Genomic DNA, 21,164 nt, shown 5'->3' with positions numbered 1-21,164 from the left:
CCCAATTTTGTTTATTTACGAACATTTCAGGACACCACAAGTTTTCTTAGAACACATTCAACTTGCAAGAGAACAATACGGACAGCGTCCTCAGAACACCCCCATTTTTTTATTTGCGAACATTTCAGGACACCGCGAGTGTTCTTAGAAAACATTCAACTTGCCAGCGAGCAATACGGACAGCGTCATCAGGACACCCCCTACGAACATTTCAGGACACTGCGAGTGTTCTTAGAACACTTTCAACTTGACAACGAACAATACGGACAGCGTCCTCAGTACACCCCCATTTTGTTTATTTGCGAACATTTCAGGACACAGCGAGTGTTCTTAGAATACATTCAACTTGCCATCAAACAATACGGACAGCTTCCTCAGGACACACCCATTTTGTTTATTTACGAACATTTCAGGACACCACGAATGTTCTTAGAAGACATTCAAATTGCCAGAGAACAAGACAGACAGTGTCCTCAGGACAACCCCATTTCGTTTATTTGCGAACATTTCAGGACACCGGGGGTGTTCTTAGAACACATTCAACTTCCCATCGAACAATACGGACAGAGTCCTCTGGACAACCCCATTTTGTTTATTTACAAACATTTCAGGACACCACAAGTGTTCTTAGAACACATTCAACTTGCCACAGACCAATAAGAACAGCGTGTTCAGGACACCCCCTACAAACATTTCAGGACACCACAAGTGTTCTTAGAACACTTTAAACTTGACAATGAAAAAAACGGACAGCGTCCTCAGATCACCGCAATTTTGTTTATTTACGAACATTTCAGGACACCACAAGTTTTCTTATAACACATTCAACTTGCAAGAGAACAATATGGACAGCGTCCTCAGAACACCCCCATTTTTTTATTTGCGAACATTTCAGGACACCGCGAGTGTTCTTAGAACACATTCAACTTGCCAGCGAACAATACGGACAGCGTCATCAGGACAACCCCATTTTGTTTATTTACAAACATTTCAGGACACCACGAGTGTTCTTAGAACACATTCAACTTGCCACAGAACAATACGGACAGCGTCTTCAGAACACCCCCTACGAACATTTCAGGACACCACAAGTGTTCTTAGAACACTTTAAACTTGACAATGAAAAAACGGACAGCATCCTCAGAACACCCCAATTCTGTTTATTTACGAACATTTCAGGACACCACAAGTTTTCTTAGAACACATTCAACTTGCAAGAGAACAATACGGACAGCGTCCTCAGAACACCCCCATTTTTTTATTTGCGAACATTTCAGGACACCGCGAGTGTTCTTAGAACACATTCAACTTGCCAGCGAACAATACGGAAAGCGTCATCAGGACACCCCCTACGAACATTTCAGGAAACAGCGAGTGTTCTTAGAACACTTTCAACTTGACAACGAACAATACAGACAGCGTCCTCAGTACACCCCCATTTTGTTTATTTGCGAACATTTCAGGACACCGCAAGTGTTCTTGTAGTACATTCAACTTGCCATCAAACAATACGGACAGCGTCCTCAGGACACCCCCATTTTGTTTATTTCCGAACATTTCAGGACACCACGAATGTTCTTAGAACACATTCAAATTGCCAGAGAACAAGACAGACAGCGTCCTCAGGACAACCCCATTTTGTTTATTTGCGAACATTTCAGGACACTGCGAGTGTTCTTAGAAAACATTCAACTTGCCATCGAACAATAAGGACAGCGTCCTCAGGACACCCCCATTTTGTTTATTTACGAACATTTCAGGACACCAAGAGTGTTCTTAGAACACATTCAACTTGCCAGAGAACAATATGGAGAGCGGCCTCAGGACACCCCCATTTTGTTTATTTACGAACATTTCAGAACACTGCGAGTGTTCTTACAACACTTCAAACTTCACAACGAACAATACGGACAGCGTCCTGTGAACACCCCCATTTTGTTTTTTTATGAACATTTCAGGAAAACACGAGTGTTCTTAGAACACATTCAACTTGCCAGAGAGCAATACGGACAGCGTCTTCAGGGCACCCCCTACGGACATGTCAGGACACTACAAGTGTTCTTAGAACACTTTAAACTTGACAATGAAAAAAATGGACAGCGTCCTCAGAACACCCCCAATTTTTATTTGCGAACATTTTAGGACACCGCGAGTATTCTTAGAACACATTCAACTTGCCAGCGAACAATACGGATATCGTCGTCTGGACACCCCCTAGGAACACTGCAGGACACCTTGAGTGTTCTTAGAACACATTCAAATTGCTAGAGAACAATACGGACAGCGTCCTCAGGACACCCCCATTTTGTTTATTTGCACACATTTCAGGACACTGCGAGTGTTCTTAGAACACATTCAACTTGCCATCGAACAATACGGACAGCATCCTCAGGAAACCCCCATTTTGTTTATTTACGAACATTTCAGGATGCCACGAGTGTTCTTAGAACACATTCAACTTGCCAGAGAAAAATACGGACAGCGTCCTCAGGACACCCCCATTTTGTTTATTGACGAACATTTCAGAACCCGGCGAGTGTTCTTAGAGCACATTCAACTTCCCATCGAACAATACAGACAGCGTCCTCAGGACAACCCCATTTCGTTTATTTACAAACATTTCAGGACACCACGAGTGTTCTTAGAACACATTCAACTTCCCATCGAACAATACGGACAGCGTCCTGTGAACACCCCCATTTAGTTTTTTTATGAACATTTCAGGACACCACGAGTGTTCTTAGAACACATTCAACTTGCCAGAGAGCAATACGGACAGCGTCTTCAGGGCACCCCCTACGGACATTTCAGGACACTACAAGTGTTCTTAGAACACTTTAAACTTGACAATGAAAAAAATTGACAGCGTCCTCAGAACACCCCCATTTTTTTATTTGCGAACATTTTAGGACACCGTGAGTATTCTTAGAACACATTCAACTTGCCAGCGAACAATACGGACATCGTCGTCTGGACACCCCCTAGGAACATTTCAGGACACCTCGAGTGTTCTTAGAACACATTCAAATTGCTAGAGAACAATACGGACAGCGTCCTCAGGACACCCCCATTTTGTTTATTTGCACACATTTCAGGACACTGCGAGTGTTCTTAGAACACATTCAACTTGCCATCGAACAATACGGACAGCATCCTCAGGAAACCCCCATTTTGTTTATTTACGAACATTTCAGGATGCCACGAGTGTTCTTAGAACACATTCAACTTGCCAGAGAAAAATACGGACAGCGTCCTCAGGACACCCCCATTTTGTTTATTTACGAACATTTCAGAACCCGGCGAGTGTTCTTAGAGCACATTCAACTTCCCATCGAACAATACGGACAGCGTCCTCAGGACAACCCCATTTTGTTTATTTACAAACATTTCAGGACACCACGGGTGTTCTTAGAACACATTCAACTTGCCAGAGAACAATACGGACAGCGTCCTCAGGACACCCCCATTTTGTTTATTTACAAACATTTCAGAACACCGCGAGTGTTCTTAGAACACATTCAACTTCCCATCGAACAATACGGACAGCGTCCTCAGGACAACCCCATTTTGTTTATTTACAAACATTTCAGGACACCACGAGTGTTCTTAGACCACATTCAACTTGCCACAGAACAATACAGACAGCGTCTTCAGGACACCCCCTACGAACATTTCAGGACACCACAAGTTTTCTTAGAATACTTTAAACTTGACAATGAAAAAAACGGACAGCGTCCTCAGAAAACCCCAATTTTGTTTATTTACGAACATTTCAGGACACCACAAGTTTTCTTAGAACACATTCAACTTGCAAAAGAAAAATACGGACAGCGTCCTCAGAACACCCCCATTTTTTTATTTGTGAACATTTCAGGACACCGTGAGTGTTCTTAGAACACATTCAACTTGCCAGCGAACAATACGGACAGCGTCATCAGGACACCCCCTACGAACATTTCAGGACACAGGGAGTGTTCTTAGAACACTTTCAACTTGACAACGAACAATACAGACAGCGTCCTCAGTACACCCCCATTTTGTTTATTTGCGAACATTTCAGAACACCGCGAGTGTTCTTATAGTACATTCAATTTGCCATCAAACAATACGTACAGCGTCCTCAGGACACCCCCATTTTGTTTATTTACGAACATTTCAGGACACCACGAATGTTCTTAGAACACGTTCAAATTGCCAGAGAACAAGACAGACAGCGTCCTCGGGACAACCCCATTTTGTTTATTTGCGAACATTTCAGGACACTGCGAGTGTTCTTAGAACACATTCAACTTGCCATCGAACAATAAGGACAGCGTCCTCAGGACACCCCCATTTTGTTTATTTACGAACATTTCAGGACACCACGAGTGTTCTTAGAACACATTCAACTTGCCAGAGAACAATACGGACAGCGGCCTCAGGACACCCCCATTTTGTTTATTTACGAACATTTCAGAACACCGCAAGTGTTCTTAGAACACTTCAAATTTCACAACGAACAATACGGACAGCGTCCTGTGAACACCCCCATTTTGTTTTTTTACGAACATTTCAGGACACCACGAGTGTTCTTAGAACACATTCAACTTGCCAGAGAGCTATATGGACAGCGTCTTCAGGGCACCCCCTATGAACATTTCAGGACACCACAAGTGTTCTTAGAACACTTCAAATTTCACAACGAACAATACGGACAACGTCCTGTGAACACCCCCATTTTGTTTTTTTACGAACATTTCAGGACACCACGAGTGTTCTTAGAACGCATTCAACTTGCCAGAGAGCTATATGGACAGCGTCTTCAGGGCACCCCCTATGAACATTTCAGGACACCACAAGTGTTCTTAGAACACTTTAAACTTGACAATGAAAAAAATGGACAGCGTCCTCAGAACACCCCCATTTTTTTAATTGCGAACATTTTAGGACACCGCGAGTGTTCTTAGAACACATTCAACTTGCCAGCGAACAATACGGACAGCGTCGTCAGGACACCCCCTAGGAACATTTCAGGACACCTCGAGTGTTCTTAGAACACATTCAAATTGCCAGACAACAATACGGACAGCGTCCTCAGGACACCCCCATTTTGTTTATTTGCAAACATTTCAGGACACCGCGAGTGTTCTTAGAACATATTCAACTTGCCATCGAACAATACGGACAGCATCCTCAGGACACGCCCATTTTGTTTATTTACGAACATTTCAGGACGCCACGAGTGTTCTTAGAACACATTCAACTTGCCAGAGAACAATACGGACAGCGTCCTCAGGACACCCCCATTTTGTTTATTTACAAACATTTCAGAACACTGCGAGTGTTCTTAGAACACATTCAACTTCCCATCGAACAATACGGACAGTGTCCTCAGGACAACCCCATTTTGTTTATTTACAAACATTTCAGGACACCACGAGTGTTCTTAGAACACATTCAACTTGCCACAGAACAATACGGACAGCTTCTTCAGGACACCCCCTACGAACATTTCAGGACACCACAAGTGTTCTTAGAACACTTTAAACTTGACAATGAAAAAAACGGACAGCGTCCTCAGAACACCCCAATTTTGTTTATTTACGAACATTTCAGGACACCACAAGTTTTCTTAGAACTCATTCAACTTGCAAGAGAACAATACGGACAGTGTCCTCAGAACACCCCCATTTTTTTTATTTGCGAACATTTCAGGACACCGCAAGTGTTCTTAGAAAACATTCAACTTGCCAGCGAGCAATACAGACAGCGTCATCAGGACACCCCCTACGAACATTTCAGGACACTGCGAGTGTTCTTAGAACACTTTCAACTTGACAACGAACAATACGGACAGCGTCCTCAGTACACCCCCATTTTGTTTATTTGCGAACATTTCAGGACACAGCGAGTGTTCTTAGAATACATTCAACTTGCCATCAAACAATACGGACAGCTTCCTCAGGACACACCCATTTTGTTTATTTACGAACATTTCAGGACACCACGAATGTTCTTAGAACACATTCAAATTGCCAGAGAACAAGACAGACAGCGTCCTCAGGACAACCCCATTTTGTTTATTTGCGAACATTTCAGGACACCGGGGGTGTTCTTAGAACACATTCAACTTCCCATTGAACAATACGGACAGCGTCCTCAGGACAACCCCATTTTGTTTATTTACAAACATTTCAGGACACCACGAGTATTCTTAGAACACATTCAACTTGCCACAGACCAATACGGACAGCGTGTTCAGGACACCCCCTACGAACATTTCAGGACACCACAAGTGTTCTTAGAACACTTTAAACTTGACAATGAAAAAAACGGACAGCGTCCTCAGATCACCCAATTTTGTTTATTTACGAACATTTCAGGACACCACAAATTTTCTTAGAACACATTCAACTTGCAAGAGAACAATATGGACAGCGTCCTCAGAACACCCCCATTTTTTTATTTGCGAACATTTCAGGACACCGCGAGTGTTCTTAGAACACATTCAACTTGCCAGCGAACAATACGGACAGCGTCATCAGGACACCCCTCCGAACATTTCAGGACACCGCAAGTGTTCTTAGAACACTTTCAACTTGACAACGAACAATACGGACAGCGTCCTCAGTACACCCCCATTTTGTTTATTTACGAACATTTCAGGACACAGCGAGTGTTCTTAGAGTACATTCAACTTGCCATCAAACAATACGGACAGCGTCCTCAGGACAACCCCATTTTGTTTATTTACGAACATTTCAGGACACCACGAATGTTCTTAGAACACATTCAAATTGCCAGAGAACAAGACAGACAGCATCCTCAGGACAACCCCATTTTGTTTATTTGCGAACATTTCCGAACACCGCAAGTGTTCTTAGAACACTTCAAACTTCACAACGAACAATACGGACAGCGTCCTCAGGACAACCCCATTTTGTTTTTTTACAAACATTTCAGGACACCGTGAGTGTTCTTAGAACACATTCAACTTCCCATTGAACAATACGGACAGCGTCCTCAGGGCACCCCCTACGAACATTTCATGACACCGTTCGTGTTCTTATAAAACTTTAAACTTAACAACAAATAATACGGACAGCGTCCTGAGAACACCCCCATTTTGTTTTTTTACGAACATTTCAGGACACCACATGTGTTCTTAGAACAGTTTCAGCTTGCTTGCGAACAAAATGGACACATATTGCGTCCTCAGAACACCCCCCCATTTAGTTTATTTAGAACATTTCAGAAAAGCTGTGTTGTCCGCAGACAAATCGAACACAATAAGAGTGTCCACCACATAAAAAAACACAACATTTAACCTATCTCATACTTTCCCACCCTCCTCAAACACTCTTACACACCAACACACTCTACTAACTACAAATTCTAAACAAAGTGTCACTGCGCTGTCCGCGGACGTCCGCAAATCCATGATGTCGGGCGAGACCAAAAATCTGACGAGCTTCAGGCTCCACGCTCCACGCCGTCCAATCAGCGAACACGACGCATGTCCGCAGGTAAGTGTGTCCGCAGACCAAACACAGATATCACTAATTTTTTATGACCTACTTTTTGGTCATTTAAAAAAAAATGACTGGACGGATTTTCACCAAAAGCACGCTTTCGGGACCAAGCCGCTACTCCTGGTCCAAATCTGGTGAAAATCCATCCAGCGGTTTGGGCTGTAGGCGCAAGCAATGTTTTTTCCCCATTCAGTCTATGGGAAAAAAAACATTTTGGGCCCCCCCTATAACTTTGCCCTCCCTGGATGAATCCTCACCAAACTTCGCAATTCAGAGTGGGCCATATACTTTTTCCCCAAAGTTTGGAGAGGATTCGTCCAGGGGGAGTGAAGTTATAAGCCGCCCAAAAAGTGATCTTCCTATGGAAACAGCAACTTAACCATAACTACATGGCCACTAACTTATGAATGATGTTATGTCTAATTTCATTATTAATGTAATCAGTTATATTCAATGAAATCAGTGTTTTCACCAGTGATGGCATCAGTGATGTGATTTGTAATGTCATTAGTGTCCTCATACAACCTGTAATTAGTGATGCCATCAGTGATGGCATCAGTGATATCATCATTGTGATCATAGGATGTGCCAACAGTGGGTGTGAAGTTAAGGTGTGGCTTTAGCTGAATTTCAGGTGTTTTGTTGTGTTAAGTTCTCACCTTAACGTCCCTGCAACTAAAGTTTTGTCCTTGAATTTATATATACACAAAGCACACAAGCAAATCTAAAATGCAAAGTTAAGGTGTCTAACTGAATTTCAGGGCTTTTATTGAGTTAAGTTATCACCTTAACGTTCTGCTACTAAAGGTTGTTCCTTGAATTTGAAAGGTTTTGTTACAATGTATTGCTCACATTAATGTCCCTACAACTAAAGTTTTTTCCTTGATATATATATATATATATATATATATATATATATATATATATATATATATATATACATTTTTTTGTGTAAATGGCTGTGTCTACCAAATGTGCATTTGCGACTAAATATAGCAAAAGCAAAGTTTGTGTAGTTGCGACAATGAAAGGCCCAATTGGTTTGAAAATCGCATTCACGTGGCACGTGCACATCTTTTTACTGGTCAATCAAATCGGCTGATGCTTACTTGCGTAGCCTTGTCAAGAAATGAACCAATGCCACACAAGATTCATGAATGCGACTACGCCCAAAATCACCCAATAGCACATCAAAATGTAATCACGCTACACATCCCCGCGCCCCCTCTTCAACCAATCTTTTACCTGCTAAATCCTCACGTCTATGCGTCATTGTCATCCGAGTCTACGCACTGTTCAATAGCAAGTGCAGATGAAGTGACACGGCTACACCCACGCCGTATGACGATATCCAATCATACTACACTGTCCATTCAGCGAGCATGGAAGTATGTAGCAGCGAATAATAACCACACCCACAAAAAAGAACTTCACATTTATCATTGCTTTCTGTACTTGCAAGTGAAATGTGATCTGAGTAAATGCAAGCACTTTTGGCACTTTCCATTTTAAATTCCTTATCCTTTTTAATCACTTTTCGCCTAATCCTATTTCCCTTTGTGTATTTTTTGTTTTACATTTTCTGCAGCATTGTCTTTTTTGTGTTGTCTTTTTTAAAGTGTTACTTTTTCCCTAACGCTTAGACATGCCAACATGTCTGAACATGAGAGCATGAGCAGTGATGATGTCATCAATTGGGTCGACAATTCATCACCACCTAGGAAGAAGCAAACAGGAATGAAACAAACAGCAGACAGTTGGCGCGTGTTCAAAGTGAAGGAACACTGTACAAGAAAAAGAGGAAACCATCTAGTGTGAGTCCATTGGGATGAGGTGGGTGATCAGTATCGGAAAGCACACAAACATCATAAAAGGAAAATGCATGGGGCCCATTCCTTGCATGGAAGACGATAAGCACCACCTGCAGAACCTCCATCCACTAGTGCATCAACAACTCCAACTGGAAATGCAGCCTCTACATCAGCTGTTATATCCACTACAGAGACTCTTGTGTTACCGACAACCGATGCAAGCCATGATGCAAGCCATATTTAAAAAATACTGTGAATGGGTAGTCAAGGAAGTTGTCACATTTAAGGAATGGCAGAAGTTAATCGCACAACACCAGATTGCCTGTTGATGTTATTTTTTTAAGTGACAATTCCCTCCTTTCTTTTCTAAAAAAATAGAAGAAAGAATACATAAAAACATATGTGTATTTTTTATTTATTTCCCTTTGTTATATGTTTCATCCTTATGTGTTTTCTTCCCGTTCCCCTGTTCCACCCCCCTCTTTCCATCCCCTAAAACTGACCTTTTAAGGGCCACCTTTTAAGTTATAGAAATAGATGAAAATGAACAGAAACTGCCAAAATATATTACAATACATATTGTAGTTTATTTTATGTAGTTTCAGTAATCAAACCCCTCAATTGTTTGCTTGTAGCGGATGTTAAAATGTTAACAGGGGAAACAGCTTAGCTGCGAATAAACGCAGCCAAGTCTTTCAAGCCTTAGCCGCAAAAGCAAAAACCAGTAGTTCATTGAATGAATGGTGTAGCCGCAGTTATACAAAATTATATTTAAAAAAATATACAACTATTTATCTATACATATGTGCATTACACATATATATATATATATATATATATATATATATATATATATATATATATATATATATATATATATATATATATATATATATATATATATATATATATATATTACATGGCCATGTAGTTATGGTTAAGTTGCTGTTTCCATAGGAAGAGCACTTTTTTGGGTGGCTTATAACTAAGCTCTCCCTGGACGAATCCTCACCAAACTTTGCAAAAAAAGTATTTGGGTCACTCTGAATTTTTTTTGCAAAGTTTGGTGAGGATTCGTCCAGGGGGAGCAAAGTTATAGGGGGCGTCCCTAAACTTTTTTAATGGGAAAACAATTTTGCTCGCGTCTACAGCCCAAACCGCTGGACGGATTTTCACCAAATTTGGACTAGGAGCAGCGGCTTGGTCCCGAAAGTGTGCTTTTGCAAATTTGGTGAAAATCTGTCCAGTTGTTTTTTTTAAAATGACCAAAAAGTAGGTAAAACAAAATTAGTGATATCTGTGTCCGGTCCGCGGATGGACTTCCCTGTTCGCTCCGCGGACAGGACGGTGATTGGGCCAGCAGCTTGCGTGATGTCCGAGGACATCTGACATGCTCTCTCATTGGATGCAGTGAAAGCGTGCAGTGCGTCTGGCTTCAGAGACGCCCGCCATCTTTCTTTCCCGCATGAGAGGCTTTGTCAGGTCAGCAGGAGCGTGCCTGTCTCTTGTTCCTCCCACCCCCGCTCATGACCGTGTCTGCCCCACCTCCTGATCATACCCTGTGTGTCCTTTCTGTCCCCCCCACCCCCGCTCATGCCCCGTGTGTCCTTCCTGTCCCCCCCACCCCCGCTCATGCTCCGTGTGTCCCCTGTTCCTCCAGCCCCCTCTCATGCCATCGCACACGGTGGCCAGCGGAGGGCCGAGGAGCAGGATCTGCCGCACGAACTCATGTCCGTGCGGCATGTCCGTGTTTTTGTTTGTCCCCCCCACCCCCTGCTCATGCCCCGTGTGTCTCTAGCCCTCCCCCCTACCCCTCGCTCATGCTCCGTGTGTCTCTCTCCACCCCCCCACCCCTGCTCATGCCCCGTGTGTCTCTATCCCTCCCACCCACCCCCGCTCATGCCCCGTGTGTCTCTATTCCTCCCACCCACCCCCCGCTCATGCCCAGTGTGTCTCTATCCCTCCCACCCACCCCCCGCTCATGCCCCGTGTGTCTCTATCCTTCCCGCCCACCCCCCACTCATGCCCGTGTGTCTCTAGCCCTCCCCCCCACCCCTCGCTCATGTTCCGTGTGTCTCTCTCCACCCCCCCACCCCTGCTCATGCCCCGTGTGTCTCTATCCCTCCCACCCACCCCCACTCATGCCCCGTGTGTCTCTATCCCTATCACCCACCCCCTGCTCATGCCCCGTGTGTCTCTATCCCTCCCACCCACCCCCCGCTCATGCCCCATGTGTGTCTCTCCCTCCCCCCACCCCCTGCTCATGCCCTGTGTGTCTCTCCCCTCACCCCCTACTCATGCCCCGTGTGTCTCTAGCCCTCCCACCCACCCCCGCTCATGCCCCTAGCCCTCCCACGCACACCCGCTCATGCCCCGTTTGTCTCTCCCCTCCCACCCACCCCCCGCTCATGCCCCGTGTGTCTCTATCCCAATCCCACCAACCCCCCGCTCATGCCTCGTGTGTCTCTATCCCTCCAACCCACCCCCCGCTCATGCCCCGTGTGTCTCTATCCCTCCCACTGACCCCCCGCTCATGCCCCGTGTGTCTCTATCCCTCCGACCCACCCCCCCGCTCATGCCCCGTGTGTCTCTATCACTCCCCCCCACCCCCGCTCATGCCCTGTGTGTCTCTATCCCTACCGCCCACCCCCGCTCATGCCCGTGTGTCTCTCCCCTCCCCCCTGACCCCCTACCCCCTGCTCATGCCCCGTGTGTCTATCCCTCCTGCCGCCCATCCCCCGCTCATGCCCCGTGTGTCTATCCCTGCCGCCACCCACCCCCCGCTCATGCCCCATGTGTGTCTCTCCCTCCCCCCCACCCCCTGCTCATGCCCCGTGTGTGACTGCCCCTCCCCACCCCCTGCTCAAGCCCCGTGTGTCTCTCCCCTCACCCCCTACTCATGCCCCGTGTGTCTCTAGCCCTCCCACCCACCCCCCGTTCATGCCCCTAAACCTCCCACCCACCCCCCGCTCATGCCCCGTTTGTCTCTTGACTAACACCAACCCCCCGCTCATGCCCCGTGTGTCTCTATATCTCCCACCCACCCCCGCTCATGCCCCATATGTCTCTCCCTCCCCCCACCCCCTGCTCATGCCCCGTGTGTCTCTCCCCTCACCCCCACTCATGCCCCGTGTGTCTCTAGCCCTCTCACCCACCCCCCACTCATGCCCCTAGCCCTCCCAACCACCCCCCGCTCATGCCCCATGTGTCTCTATCCCTCCCACCCACCCCCCGCTCATGCCCCGTGTGTCTCTAAACCCGCCCACCCACCCCCCACTCATGCCGCGTGTGTCTCTATACCTCCCACCCACCCCCGCTGATGCACCGTGTGTCTCGATCCTTCCCGCCCAACCCCCACTCATGCCCCATGTGTGTCTCTCCCTCCCCCCACCCCCTGCTCATGCCCCGTGTGTCTCCCCCTCACCCCCTACTCATGCCCCGTGTGTCTCTAGCCCTCCCACCCACCCTCCACTCATGCCTCGTGTGCCTCTCTCTCCCTCCCCCTACCCCCCGCTCATTCCCCATGTGTCTCTCTCCCCCCCACCCCTGCTCATGCCCCATGTGTCTCTCTCTCTCCCTCCCACCCCCGCTCATGCCCCGTGTGTGTCTCTCCCTCCCCCGACCCCGCTCATGCCCCGTGTGTGTCTCTACCTCCCCCCCACCCCGTGTGTCTCTAGCCCTCCCGCCCACTCCCCGCTCACCCCCCGCTCACGCCCCGTGTGTCTCTAGCCCTCCCACCCGCACCCCGCTCATGCCCCGTGTGTCTCTAGCCCTCCCACCACCCCCGCTCATGCCCCTTGTGTCTCTAGCCCTCCCGCCCACCCCCCGCTCATGCCCCGTGTGTCTCTAGCCCTCCCACCCACACCCCGCTCATGCGCCGTGTGTCTCTAGCCCTCCCACCACCCACTCATGCCCTGTGTGTCTCTCCCCTCACCCCCTGCTCATGCCCCGTGTGTCTCTAGCCCTCCCACCCATCCCCTGCTCTCATGCCCCGTGTGTCTCTAGCCAGCCCTCCCACCCACCCCCCGCTCATGCCCTGTGTGTCTCTAGCCCTCACCCCCACCCCCTGCTCATGCCCCGTGTTTCTCTAGCCCTCCCCCTCAATCCCTGCTCATGCCCCGTGTGTCTCTCCCCCCACCCCCTGCTCCTGCCCCGTGTGTCTCTCCCCTCCCCCCAATCCCCCGTGTGTCTCTAGCCTCCCACCCACCCCCCGCTCATGCCCAGTGTGTCTCTCCCCTCCCACCCACCCCCGCTCATGCCCTGTTTGTCACTACCCTCCCACCCACCCCCCGCTCATGCAACGTTTGTCTCTCTCCCCTCCCACCCAGCCCCTGCTCATGCCCCATTTGTCTCTCCCCTCCCACCCACCCCCGCTCATGCCCCGTTTGTCTCTCCCCTCCCATCCACCCCCCGCTCATGCCCCGTTAGTCTCTGCCCTCCCACCCACCCCCCACTCATGCCCCGTTTGTCTCTCCCCTGCCACCGACCCCCCGCTCATGCCCCGTGGGTCTCTCCCTGACCACCCCCCTGCTCATGCCCCGTGTGTCTCTATCCCTACCACCCACCCCCCCGCTCATGCCCCGTGTGTCTCTATAAAACTCCCACCCACCCCCGCTCATGCCCCGTGTGTCTCTATCCCTAAACTCACCCCCCACTCATGCCCCGTGTGTCTCCCCTCCCGCCCATCCCCTGCTCATGCCCCGTGTGTCTCTATCCCTCCCGCCCACCTCCTGCTCATGCCCTGTGTGTCTCTATCCCTCTTCCCCACCCCCCGCTCATGCCCCGTGTGTCTCTATCCCCTCCCGCCCACCCCCTGCTCATGCCCCGTGTGTCTCTCCCCTCCCACCCACACCCCGCTCATGCGCCGTGTGTCTCTAGCACTCCCACCCCCCGCTCATGCCCTGTGTGTCTCTCCCCTCACCCCCTGCTCATGCCCCGTGTGTCTCTAGCCCTCCCACCCATCCCCCGCTCTCATGCTCCGTGTGTCTCTAGCCAGCCCTCCCACCCACCCCCCGCTCATGCCCCGTGTGTCTCTAGCCCTCACCCCCACCCCCTGCTCATGCCCGGTGTTTCTCTAGCCCTCCCCCTCAATCCCTGCTCATGCCCCATGTGTCTCTCCCCCCACCCCCTGCTTCTGCCCCGTGTGTCTCTCCCCTCCCCCCAATCCCCCGCTCATGCCCCGTGTGTCTCTCCCCTCCCACCCACCCCCCGCTCATGCCCAGTGTGTCTCTCCCCTCCCACCCACCCCCCGCTCATGCCCTGTTTGTCTCTACCCTCCCACCCACCCCCCGCTCATGCCCCGTTTGTCTCTCTCCCCTCCCACCCAGCCCCTGCTCATGCCCCATTTGTCTCGCCCCTCCCACCCACCCCCGCTCATGCCACGTTTGTCTCTCCCCTCCCACCCACCCCCCGCTCATGCCCCGTTTGTCTCTCCCCTCCCACCCACCCCCCACTCATGCCCCGTTTGTCTCTCCCCTGCCACCGACCCCCCGCTCATGCCCCGTGGGTCTCTCCCTGACCACCCCCCCGCTCATGCCCCGTGTGTCTCTATCCCTACCACCCTCCCCCCGCTCATGCCCCGTGTTTCTCTAGCCCTCCCCCTCAATCCCTGCTCATGCCCCGTGTGTCTCTCCCCCCACCCCCTGCTCCTGCCCCGTGTGTCTCTCCCCTCCCCCCAATCCCCCGCTCATGCCCCGTGTGTCTCTAGCCTCCCACCCACCCCCCGCTCATGCCCAGTGTGTCTCTCACCTCCCACCCACCCCCCGCTCATGCCCTGTTTGTCACTACCCTCCCACCCACCCCCCGCTCATGCAACGTTTGTCTCTCTCCCTTCCCACCCAGCCCCTGCTCATGCCCCATTTGTCTCTCCCCTCCCACCCCCGCTCATGCCCCGTTTGTCTCTCCCCTCCCACCCACCCCCCGCTCATGCCCCGTTTGTCTCTGCCCTCCCACCAACCCACCCACTCATGCCCAGTTTGTCTCTCCCTTGCCACCGACCCCCCGCTCATGCCCCGTGGGTCTCTCCCTGACCACCCTCCCCGCTCATGCCCCGTGTGTCTCTATCCCTACCACCCACCCCCCGCTCATGCCCCGTGTGTCTCTATAAAACTCCCACCCACCCCCCGCTCATGCCCTGTTTGTCTCTATCCCTAAACTCACCCCCCACTCATGTCCCGTGTGTCTCCCCTCCCGCCCATCCCCTGCTCATGCCCCGTGTGTCTCTATCCCTCCCGCCCACCTCCTGCTCATGCCCTGTGTGTCTCTATCCCTCTTCCCCACCCCCCGCTCATGCCCCGTGTGTCTCTATCCCCTCCCGCCCACCCCCTGCTCATGCCCCGTGTGTCTCTCCCCTCCCACCCACACCCCGCTCATGCGCCGTGTGTCTCTAGCCCTCCCACCCCCCGCTCATGCCCTGTGTGTTTCTCCCCTCACCCCCTGCTCATGCCCCGTGTGTCTCTAGCCCTCCCACCCATCCCCCGCTCTCATGCCCCGTGTGTCTCTAGCCAGCCCTCCCACCCATCCCCCGCTCATGCCCCGTGTGTCTCTAGCCCTCACCCCCACCCCCTGCTCATGCCCCGTGTTTCTCTAGTCCTCCCCCTCAATCCCTGCTCATGCCCCGTGTGTCTCTCCCCCACCCCCTGCTCCTGCCCCGTGTGTCTCTCCCCTCCCCCCAATCCCCCGCTCATGCCCCGTGTGTCTCTCCCCTCCCACCCACCCCCTGCTCATGCCCAGTGTGTCTCTCCCCTCCTACCCACCCCCCGCTCATGCCCTGTTTGTCTCTACCCTCCCACCCACCCCCCGCTCATGCCCCGTTTGTCTCTCTCCCCTCCCACCCAGCCCCTGCTCATGCCCCATTTGTCTCTCCCCTCCCACCCACCCCCGCTCAAGCCCCGTTTGTCTCTCCCCTCCCACCCACCCCCCGCTCATGCCCCGTTTGTCTCTCCCCTCCCACCCACCCCCCACTCATGCCCCGTTTGTCTCTCCCCTGCCACCGATCCCCGCTCATGCCCCGTGGGTCTCTCCCTGACCACCCCCCCGCTCATGCCCCGTGTGTCTCTATCCCTACCACCCTCCCCCCGCTCATGCCCCGTGTGTCTCTATAACTCCCACCCACCCCCAGCTCATGCGCCGTGTGTCTCTATCCCTAAACTCACCCCCCACTCATGCCCCGTGTGTCTCCCCTCCCGCCCATCCCCTGCTCATGCCCCGTGTGTCTTTATCCCTCCCGCCCACCTCCTGCTCATGCCCCGTGTGTCTCTATCCCTCTTCCCCACCCCCCGCTCATGCCCCGTGTGTCTCTATCCCCTCCCGCCCACCCCCTGCTCATGCCCCGTGTGTCTCTCCCCTCCCGCCCACCCCCCACTCATGCCCCATGTGTCTCTATCCCTCCCACCCACCCCCGCTCATGCCCCATGTGTCTCTAGCCCTCCCACCCACCCCCCGCTCATGCCTCGTGAGTCTCTCTCCCTCCCCCCACCCCCCGCTCATGCCCCGTGTGTCTCTCTCCCTCCCTCCCACCCCCGCTCATGCCCCGTGTGTCTCTCTCCCTCCCTCCCACCCCCGCTCATGCCCTGTGTGTCTCTCTCCCTCCCCCCACCCCCGCTCATGCCCCGTGTGTGTCTCCCCCTCCCCCCCACCCCTCTTATGCCCCGTGTGTGTCTCTCCCTCCCCCCCACCCCCGCCCCGTGTGTCTCTAGCCCTCCCGCCCACTCCCCGCTCACCCCCCGCTCATGCCCCGTGTGTCTCTAGCCCTCCCACCCGCACCCCACTCATTCCCCGTGTGTCTCTAGCCCTCCCACCCGCCCCTGCTCATGCCCCGTGTGTCTCTAGCCCTCCCACCCACCCCCCGCTCATGCCCCATGTGTCTCTAGCCCTCCCACCCACACCCCGCTCATGCGCCGTGTGTGTCTAGCCCTCCCACCCCCCGCTCATGCCCTGTGTGTCTCTCCCCTCACCCCCTACTCATGCGCCGTGTGTCTCTAGCCCTCCCACCCATCCCCCGCTCATGCCCCGTGTGTCTCTAGCCAGCCCTCCCACCCACACCCGCTCATGCCCTGTGTGTCTCTAGCCCTCACCCCCACCCCCTGCTCATGCCCCGTGTTTCTCTAGCCCTCCCCCCCACTCCCTGCTCATGCCCCGTGTGTCTCTCCCCCCACCCCCTGCTCCTGCCCCGTGTGTCTTTCCCCTTCCCCCAACCCCCCGCTCATGCCCCGTGTGCCGCTCCCCTCCCACCCACCCCCCGCTCATGCCCCGTGTGTCTCTCCCCTCCCACCCACCCCCCGCTCATGCCCTGTTTGTCTCTACCCTCCCACCCACCCTCCGCTCATGCCCCGTTTGGCTCTCCCTTCCCACCCACCCCCGCTCATGTCCCGTTTGTCTCTCCCCTGCCACCGACCCCCCGCTCATGCCCCGTAGGTCTCTCCCCTCCCACCCACCCCCCCGCTCATGCCCCGTGGGTCTCTCCCTGACCACCCCCCCCGCTCATGCCCCGTGTGTCTCTATCCCTACCACCCACCCCCCGCTCATGCCCCGTGTGTCTCTATAAAACTCCCACCCACCCCCCGCTCATGCCCTGTGTGTCTCTATCCCTAAACTCACCCCCCACTCATGCCCCGTGTGTCTCCCCTCCCGCCCATCCCCTGCTCATGCCCCGTGTGTCTCTATCCCTCCCGCCCACCTCCTGCTCATGCCCTGTGTGTCTCTATCCCTCTTCCCCACCCCCCGCTCATGCCCCGTGTGTCTCTATCCCCTCCCGCCCACCCCCTGCTCATGCCCCGTGTGTCTCTCCCCTCCCACCCACACCCCGCTCATGCGCCGTGTGTCTCTAGCCCTCGCACCCCCCGCTCATGCCCTGTGTGTTTCTCCCCTCACCCCCTGCTCATGCCCCGTGTGTCTCTAGCCCTCCCACCCATCCCCCGCTCTCATGCCCCGTGTGTCTCTAGCCAGCCCTCCCACCCATCCCCCGCTCATGCCCCGTGTGTCTCTAGCCCTCACCCCCACCCCCTGCTCATGCCCCGTGTTTCTCTAGTCCTCCCCCTCAATCCCTGCTCATGCCCCGTGTGTCTCTCCCCCACCCCCTGCTCCTGCCCCGTGTGTCTCTCCCCTCCCCCCAATCCCCCGCTCATGCCCCGTGTGTCTCTCCCCTCCCACCAACCCCCCGCTCATGCCCAGTGTGTCTCTCCCCTCCCACCCACCCCCCGCTCATGCCCTGTTTGTCTCTACCCTCCCACCCACCCCCCGCTCATGCCCCGTTTGTCTCTCTCCCCTCCCACCCACCCCCGCTCAAGCCCCGTTTGTCTCTCCCCTCCCACCCACCCCCCGCTCATGCCCCGTTTGTCTCTCCCCTCCCACCCACCCCCCACTCATGCCCCGTTTGTCTCTCCCCTGCCACCGATCCCCGCTCATGCCCCGTGGGTCTCTCCCTGACCACCCCCCGCTCATGCCCCGTGTGTCTCTATCCCTACCACCCTCCCCCCGCTCATGCCCCGTGTGTCTCTATAACTCCCACCCACCCCCAGCTCATGCGCCGTGTGTCTCTATCCCTAAACTCACCCCCCACTCATGCCCCGTGTGTCTCCCCTCCCGCCCATCCCCTGCTCATGCCCCGTGTGTCTTTATCCCTCCCGCCCACCTCCTGCTCATGCCCCGTGTGTCTCTATCCCTCTTCCCCACCCCCCGCTCATGCCCCGTGTGTCTCTATCCCCTCCCGCCCACCCCCTGCTCATGCCCCGTGTGTCTCTCCCCTCCCGCCCACCCCCCACTCATGCCCCATGTGTCTCTATCCCTCCCACCCACCCCCGCTCATGCCCCATGTGTCTCTATCCCTCTCCCCCACCCCCTGCTTTGCCCCATGTGTCTCTAGCCCTCCCACCCACCCCCCGCTCATGCCTCGTGAGTCTCTCTCCCTCCCCCCACCCCCCGCTCATGCCCCGTGTGTCTCTCTCCCTCCCTCCCACCCCCGCTCATGCCCTGTGTGTCTCTCTCCCTCCCCCCCACCCCCGCTCATGCCCCGTGTGTGTCTCCCCCTCCCCCCCACCCCTCTTATGCCCCGTGTGTGTCTCTCCCTCCCCCCCACCCCCGCCCCGTGTGTCTCTAGCCCTCCCGCCCACTCCCCGCTCACCCCCCGCTCATGCCCCGTGTGTCTCTAGCCCTCCCACCCGCACCCCACTCATGCCCCGTGTGTCTCTAGCCCTCCCACCCGCCCCTGCTCATGCCCCGTGTGTCTCTAGCCCTCCCACCCACCCCCCGCTCATGCCCCATGTGTCTCTAGCCCTCCCACCCACACCCCGCTCATGCGCCGTGTGTGTCTAGCCCTCCCACCCCCCGCTCATGCCCTGTGTGTCTCTCCCCTCACCCCCTACTCATGCGCCGTGTGTCTCTAGCCCTCCCACCCATCCCCCGCTCATGCCCCGTGTGTCTCTAGCCAGCCCTCCCACCCACACCCGCTCATGCCCTGTGTGTCTCTAGCCCTCACCCCCACCCCCTGCTCATGCCCCGTGTTTCTCTAGCCCTCCCCCCCACTCCCTGCTCATGCCCCGTGTGTCTCTCCCCCCACCCCCTGCTCCTGCCCCGTGTGTCTTTCCCCTTCCCCCAACCCCCCGCTCATGCCCCGTGTGCCGCTCCCCTCCCACCCACCCCCCGCTCATGCCCCGTGTGTCTCTCCCCTCCCACCCACCCCCCGCTCATGCCCTGTTTGTCTCTACCCTCCCACCCACCCTCCGCTCATGCCCCGTTTGGCTCTCCCTTCCCACCCACCCCCGCTCATGTCCCGTTTGTCTCTCCCCTGCCACCGACCCCCCGCTCATGCCCCGTAGGTCTCTCCCCTCCCACCCACCCCCCGCTCATGCCCCGTGGGTCTCTCCCTGACCCCCCCCCCCCCGCTCATGCCCCGTGTGTCTCTATCCCTACCACCCACCCCCCGCTCATGCCCCGTGTGTCTCTATAAAACTCCCACCCACCCCCCGCTCATGCCCTGTGTGTCTCTATCCCTAAACTCACCCCCCACTCATGCCCCGTGTGTCTCCCCTCCCGCCCATCCCCTGCTCATGCCCCGTGTGTCTCTATCCCTCCCGCCCACCTCCTGCTCATGCCCTGTGTGTCTCTATCCCTCTTCCCCACCCCCGCTCATGCCCCGTGTGTCTCTATCCCCTCCCGCCCACCCCCTGCTCATGCCCCGTGTGTCTCTCCCCTCCCACCCACACCCCGCTCATGCGCCGTGTGTCTCTAGCCCTCGCACCCCCCGCTCATGCCCTGTGTGTTTCTCCCCTCACCCCCTGCTCATGCCCCGTGTGTCTCTAGCCCTCCCACCCATCCCCCGCTCTCATGCCCCGTGTGTCTCTAGCCAGCCCTCCCACCCATCCCCCGCTCATGCCCCGTGTGTCTCTAGCCCTCACCCCCACCCCCTGCTCATGCCCCGTGTTTCTCTAGTCCTCCCCCTCAATCCCTGCTCATGCCCCGTGTGTCTCTCCCCCACCCCCTGCTCCTGCCCCGTGTGTCTCTCCCCTCCCCCCAATCCCCCGCTCATGCCCCGTGTGTCTCTCCCCTCCCACCAACCCCCCGCTCATGCCCAGTGTGTCTCTCCCCTCCCACCCACCCCCCGCTCATGCCCTGTTTGTCTCTACCCTCCCACCCACCCCCCGCTCATGCCCCGTTTGTCTCTCTCCCCTCCCACCCAGCCCCTGCTCATGCCCCATTTGTCTCTCCCCTCCCACCCACCCCCGCTCAAGCCCCGTTTGTCTCTCCCCTCCCACCCACCCCCCGCTCATGCCCCGTTTGTCTCTCCCCTCCCACCCACCCCCCACTCATGCCCCGTTTGTCTCTCCCCTGCCACCGATCCCCGCTC

Source organism: Ambystoma mexicanum, chromosome 5q (assembly GCF_040938575.1).
Source record: "Ambystoma mexicanum isolate Mex_15411 chromosome 5q, UKY_AmexF1_1, whole genome shotgun sequence".
In the NCBI taxonomy this organism is placed as follows: domain Eukaryota; kingdom Metazoa; phylum Chordata; class Amphibia; order Caudata; family Ambystomatidae; genus Ambystoma; species Ambystoma mexicanum.
The sequence above is the reverse complement of the archived record's forward strand: the minus strand, read 5'-3'. Positions refer to the sequence as shown.